Raw genomic sequence first — 6,970 nt, 5'->3', positions numbered from 1 at the left:
GACATCATATCTGCGTACGATGATGACATCAAGTAATTACATATACATAATTATCGCTTCCTTACATGAAAAAAACGATTTTGCTAAAGTATCTAAAAATTTAGCTAAATGCAGATTTTAAAATAATTTTGTTGGACTATCAAAATTATTATTATTATGTAGAACACTTAAATGTAATATGCAATGCTGCAAAGTTTTGACATTCTATATAGCAACCAGTTTCAGCGTCCTACATAATTTATTTGATGAGTTTAACAAAATTTAATTTTAGATCTGTAAAGTTTTCAATATTTTAACAAAACTGCTCTTGTTATGTAATCTTTCGCAAAATATTCACAAAAATCTTTATAAATCAAACAAAAATTGTGATTCGTATATTCATATTATCTTTATAGCAGTATTTTAATTCATACACGCGCTGTTGTTATCAAATAACTAACTTCAATGACGATAGTAATTAAGTCATTTTTAATAAAATGTAGCGCTTTTGGCTTCGATACGTGTGCCTCAATCCACAATCACTGAATGAAAAAAAAATCTGGAATTCCCAGTGGGTGGACCAGTTTCCCGTCTCCTAAGATCTGCATGACCGTTGTGTCCTTTCACGATGAACGCATATCACTTCTTCGAGTTTTACGAAGAGCGGCGTGCGTTGCATCGTCATCTTTTTTTTCGTCAAACTCCCTTTTCGGCCATTACTTTCACTTTCACACGTTACTTTGAAACTATTCCTTAAATAGACATCCAATTTCACATTTCCAAAACATTAAAAACTATTATAATTTGAAAATAAGATATAAACGCAAGTAGTTGTTATAAACAAACTCACTATATTAACAATATTTTGTTATACAAAATGTTTATCAATATTTTTAACACTATATTATATTCGTTAAATCAAAATAATAAAAGACTATAAATACAGTGTATAAATAAAAAAATAAAATAATATGCATAGCAAATAGAGGAATTAGTAATAGAATATCAATCAGATACGATTCAAATCATTTTATTTTCAAAGCTTTTTATGCACATGTAACGATCAACAATACTGTCCTGGTGATCATAAAGGAGATTTTTTTTTTTTCTCTTTTTAATGCACACCGCAATACATTCAACTCTTCCACGATCGTAGTTTCTCTCTCCGTCTTTTATTTGTTGCAATAATAAAGTAGTCAAGAATTAAATGGTTATTTGTCCGTACATTATATAGAGAATATACCTATATTCCGTTACACACGTAGTTTCTTCTTGTAATCAAACGGCAAGTCGCGCGTGAAAATCGCTCGTACAATAAATCGTCGTAATACTGCTCGAATTACTTCGAGTAAACGTATCGAGAATACCTGATTGTACTCTAGATAGAAACGCACATTATTAACACCCACGAACATTCTCGACGAGAGAAGCCTAAGGATACGTTGCAGTGATATTTATATAACATTAATTCGAGTTGCATTAGCAATAAAGATCACTGCACATTTCGTTTTCTAGCTTATATTACGCTCGACTATGTTGGCAATATATTGTAGAATTACTTCAAGGATCATCGAAATCGAATATCAGGAACTGTCTTCCTAACATCTTTGAATATCCTTCCCGTCTCTTAAATATCATAATTTTACATTAAGATTTTTGAATAGTGAACGAGACCGCGCGTAGTGTTACGGGACATATGAATCTTCTTACGTAATAACGCAAATAGAGAATTCCCATCCTTATAGAAGTATATAATATTTGAAAAGCACTTCCTCCTTTTTCCCTGCATCCGCATATCCGCATATCTACATATTTCTTCTATGCGCACTTTAGCTATAAGATATTCACTTTAGCTTTTGCGATGGAGAATATTAGAAACTTACGTTCATTTTTCTACTTTGAAAATCGAAATTCATTTTACATTCATTTTATAATTTATATTAGAAATAAACGTCATAAGATAAAAATATATAATATTATTCATTAAAATATGAAGAATAGATAATATTTTCCCAAATTTGAGGAGACTTGATCATTTCATTTAATTTGAGTCTGAAAAAATTTAAATTTACAAAAAATTCTGTGCGTGCAATTCGAGAAATTTTGGAATGACGTATTGCTTCCTAAACTTTGTAAAATGATAAAAAGCGATTGCCTAAAAAATATAATATAAATACGTATATTCGTCAATGAGTGGTATGGACTTCTTGACTCTCGTGAGAGAAATTAATCGTCGACGATAGTCGAGGAGACACGGAAAGATGTTTATTGTACAAGCTTTTTCATTGGGGACCGACTATCTTCGTTAGTAGTGATTACGGGAAGGAGTTACATGATTTACAAACATGTTAAATACCTGAGAAGAACGTGATCACGAGCGCTAGCGAATTAATCGCGCGCTACCCTATTATATCGTTCGTATAATTTTTTCTTACAATGACACGACTGCCACTACGTTGTTAAAATAATCGAGATATCTATATAAAAATCGAAGACTTATGCGAAGAGCTACGATGACAACGGGACAAAAACGTACACGTATGAAAAAGTAAGAGTTCAAATGGACACATCGAACATTTTCTCTCCCTACAAATTATGTAATGTTCAAATTGATATTCCACATAGTCGTTTAGCATCTTCGAAACATGGCCTAAGCATATTACAGAAATCCATCGAGAATACGATCGCTCCATTTATAATGTGCGAGTAATTAGCAAATAGTCATTCGAATGACAAAAAGGTTTGTTAACATTGCTATTGTGTCGATACAATGAATGCAGATTTAAAATTACAATTTTTGTATCAACAGTATATTTACTTGCTGAATATTTTGCCGAAGATTTACATAAGTTCAACAAGAAAAGTAAGAATTTTATTTATTTAATAAATTATTCAATAGAAATTTCAATTGTACATAATTCTAAAAGTAGAGAATAATTTTTGTAGATTTATAATTCTTTCAAGTATAGTTTATCGGACAATCTAATAGAATTGTTTTCTTTTTATAGAGCAACTGTCGTTTGGTTTCAAAAGATGAATAACTTGTTTCTGCTACATGTCGAAAATCGTATTTATAACAATAACAAAATATCGCGATGATTAAGATAATGAATGTAAATGAATGTAACGAAGAATGTTAAGTTTTTTTACCGGTGATTGTATTCCATAGAATTATACCACGTAATCTTTCATTTTCTAAAACATATTTTTAGTCATAGTTGACATTCAATTTTCCTTTAAGATATTGCATTTTCTTGGTCAGTCAACTGTCTTTCCGTCCATTTACGTAACTTCGACGATGCGTAAATGGAATAATAAAAGTATGCATGTTTCAGTCAGAGGCAATGACCTAGAGTATCCCGAAAATAATGTATGCCAGTAACAGTATTCCAGTATCGAAAAAATTTTTAGCTAATTATTTAATATATATTGATTTTTACTAAATAAAAATTTTATTCAAGATTCTTATCGTTTATAACTTTCATAAATTTAATTATATTTGATGTAAAAATTACATTAAATTTGAGATTAAATTTTCATTATAAAAAAAATGAAGAGCTTATGATAACGAAAAAAATATTGCAGAGATACTTATTCTTTAAAATTCTTAGAGCATTCATAAAGTAATTTATTTATAATATTTATATGATATTAGAATTTTAATAAAAAAAATTGTTTTAATGACACATTATAATGAACATTATGATATCATATAAATATCACTGATATCTTTAATTTAATGAACAATGTTAATAAAATTTACACATCAACAATAGATAGTGAAATTACGAAATGACATGCAATTTCAAATATTTGTTAATTATATATGCCGCGTTAATTATCGAATAATTGTTACAACACATAGATAATACGACATAATAGGAATATCGCATAATATTTACAATGATATGTGATAAGTGACAATACGCAGATAATGTATGCAGATTTTGTATGAGTCTTCTTCACCATTTCTTACATGAAAATTTCTCTATCCAGCACATGCGTATGAATAGAAAAAAAGACAATAAACCTGCGAATGGGATTATATAAGGTAAACAAATAAAAAATCAATTTACAAATAAATATAAAACATATATTTAAATTAAATGCCACAAAATATCTTGCTTTGCGATAAACTTGACGTCAGAGTGTCCCTTTTTTAGTTTTTTCCACGTGAAATTACAGTGCCAAAGAGAAATAAATCAACTATCAATTTTTTATAACGGTAACGTGCACCCGTTTTAACAATACGCTAAAGAAATTATATATAATACGTCGGAAGAAGATATGTCGGAAATTAAGTGAACGTTATACGCGCTATATTTGAAGAATCTATAAAAAAAAAAAAAAATTCGCTAAAAGTCACGGCAATCTAATTCGCCGAATAAGTCCTTCCGATCTCATCGATATATATTCAGTCTTCATCAATTTATCATTCTACCGTGTATCAATTCACCGCACCACAGTTTCACGCGGATTCGTTAGAATTAATTAAAATACTAGTCGTTTCGTGCCGCGTGCGCGCTGACGAAGCAAGGGGGAGTCGAGTCGAAGAAAAATACAATTGTCGCCTCTCTCATTTCTCTCTCCTCTTTGTTCATTTCTCTTTTTTTCAGGATTAAATAAAATTTTCTTATCCAAATGCGTTTTGTCTCCATAAAAAATAAGCAAATTAAAAGAAATTCATAGGAATCCATTTTGATTGAATTCAGGATTAAATTACAATTTTATTTTCTTCCATTCGTTTCTGATAGTAACACATCAAAATTAAGACATAAATAGATGTAAAAAATATTTTAATGATAACATATGTATATTTATGTCTTAACTTTCTTTTAGCCGTTTAAATAAATATATGAAAGAAAGATTTGATGATTTTAATTAATACAGAATAATACTTAATTGGAATTTTGGAAAATAAATTTCTATGAATCTCTTTCAATCTCTTCCTTTTTTATATAGTTCAGGAAGATGCAGCACCGGTCATTTTCTATATTTTACTGGTTGTAAGAGTATAAGAAATACGCTTTCTTAATGAACGAACATGTTACTTATAATAGTTAACAAAATTATTATTGCTGCTAAATCGATCATGGATCGTATTATTGCTCTACGAGAGCTTGGACAATAACGTGAAAAATCCGTGACTCCTCCAATCGTTGAGCCACTATTAGCCAAAGAGTAAATTCTTTAATGTTTGTTATTATGTCGGAAACATTTCTTGAGACCGCTCATAATCCATTGATACGATCGTGAGGCGCCGAGCAATGAACACACTAACTGTGGTACATACAAGTGGCTTTCAGGAAAACAGGAAATCGCCGTCGTTTCGCGTATGGACGTAGCATTTCGCGACATTTCGTTGATTCGATTATTTCGCTGGGCTAATTTGTAGCTGCCTGTTTCTCATCTGACGTTAATATCGAGCGACTAAAGTTCGGAATTAAAGAATCGCATTCAATGTTGAACGTCGCCGCGCAATTTTCCTTTATTTCCACGATTCTTATGTCAAGTGGATGACGCTAAGGATCAGGAGGATCACAACTAATATTAAATGCGGCACTATACGCACGAAATTACGTAGATGAGACGCCTGTGAAGCAATTAGAGTTTCATTTGTGAGTTCCAGTGAATGCCTCCTCCCCCCCTCCCTCTGCAATATTTGCACAGATGCATATACATCATATGTAATATACGTCCTTATGCAGCTATGCGGCTAATTGATATTCGTAGGTATACGCGAGTAATTATCTGCTTACACGATTTATGTACAAGTTATCACGATTTCAGGTAGCCGAGAGGATCAGTAACGACGATGTGAAGCATCGTTTTATACTGCGCGGTAACGATATTCAGCGCTTGTTTACATTCAATATAATATAACGCACGTACACACAAACACACACATGCATACATTCCATATTCCTCTGCCCCTTGACGTTTTTCAAATAATTATCGCAAATTAGCCTAATTTTTATCTTAATCATTTCTCAATTTTTTTTTTTACTACCAATAAAGAAATTTGTTTATTCATGCGAACAACAACTAAGCGAAACAATGCAGATTGTCTCCGTAGAATTAGTAATTTTTTTTTTCTCACAAGGCGAAATCGATGGGAGACTGCATAAAAAGCGTCTCTTACGCACAAGATGCACTGTCTGTCTACCACTAGGAAAAGAATAGAACGCGCTACGTCCTTGCCGCCGAACACATATAGAGACACATCTACAATTATCTTACTAATCATTAATAGTTAAATATCACAATCTATGATAAGAAATCCGCGTATATGCGTCTTGCCGCATCGCTAGCTATCCGCGCGTTCTTCACCGTCGGAAAATTGCAGTTCACAGAGATGCAAATCAACGAGTACGTACAAAAATAAATAATCGTCTTGGGTGAATACAGCGGGATCGTGTAGCTCACTAATCTGTCTTGGGTCCGCGTGCAAATCTACGTGGTACGCCTACGATTTATTCGGAGCGATCGATCAATCGTCCTAAAAACGAAAACGAAACGCGCTAAAATTAAAATAGGCCTGAATCTGTAGAAAAGAAATTTATCGATCGATTTTTGAAAATTTCTCATCTATATACAATAATATATATTAATTTAATTCTCATTTATGTCATACATCTGACACAATTCAATAATTATATAGCAATTAAACAGTAACAGACTTACACTGCAATATTTAACTATATACAAATATAACAAATTTTATTCGTTTTGTAGCCTAGAAATAAGGAAGGATAAAGACCTGGCATTTTATCAGCGCTTTAATCAGTGGGATAATCGATCGTGCCAATAGTCGTTCGCGTAGATTTATGCGGACTTTTACTGATGAGCGGAAATTAATACAAATTTACTAGTGAAAAGGCAAATAGATGAAATAAATTTATGATAGCTTCATCAAAACATTCCATTTAAAGATAAATTATCAATTCTGATATTTATCGTGTGTGTGTGTATATATATATATATATATATA

Source organism: Atta colombica, unplaced genomic scaffold (genome assembly GCF_001594045.1).
Source record: "Atta colombica isolate Treedump-2 unplaced genomic scaffold, Acol1.0 scaffold109, whole genome shotgun sequence".
Classification (NCBI taxonomy): Eukaryota; Metazoa; Arthropoda; class Insecta; order Hymenoptera; family Formicidae; genus Atta; species Atta colombica.
Note: the sequence above shows the minus strand (reverse complement) of the source record.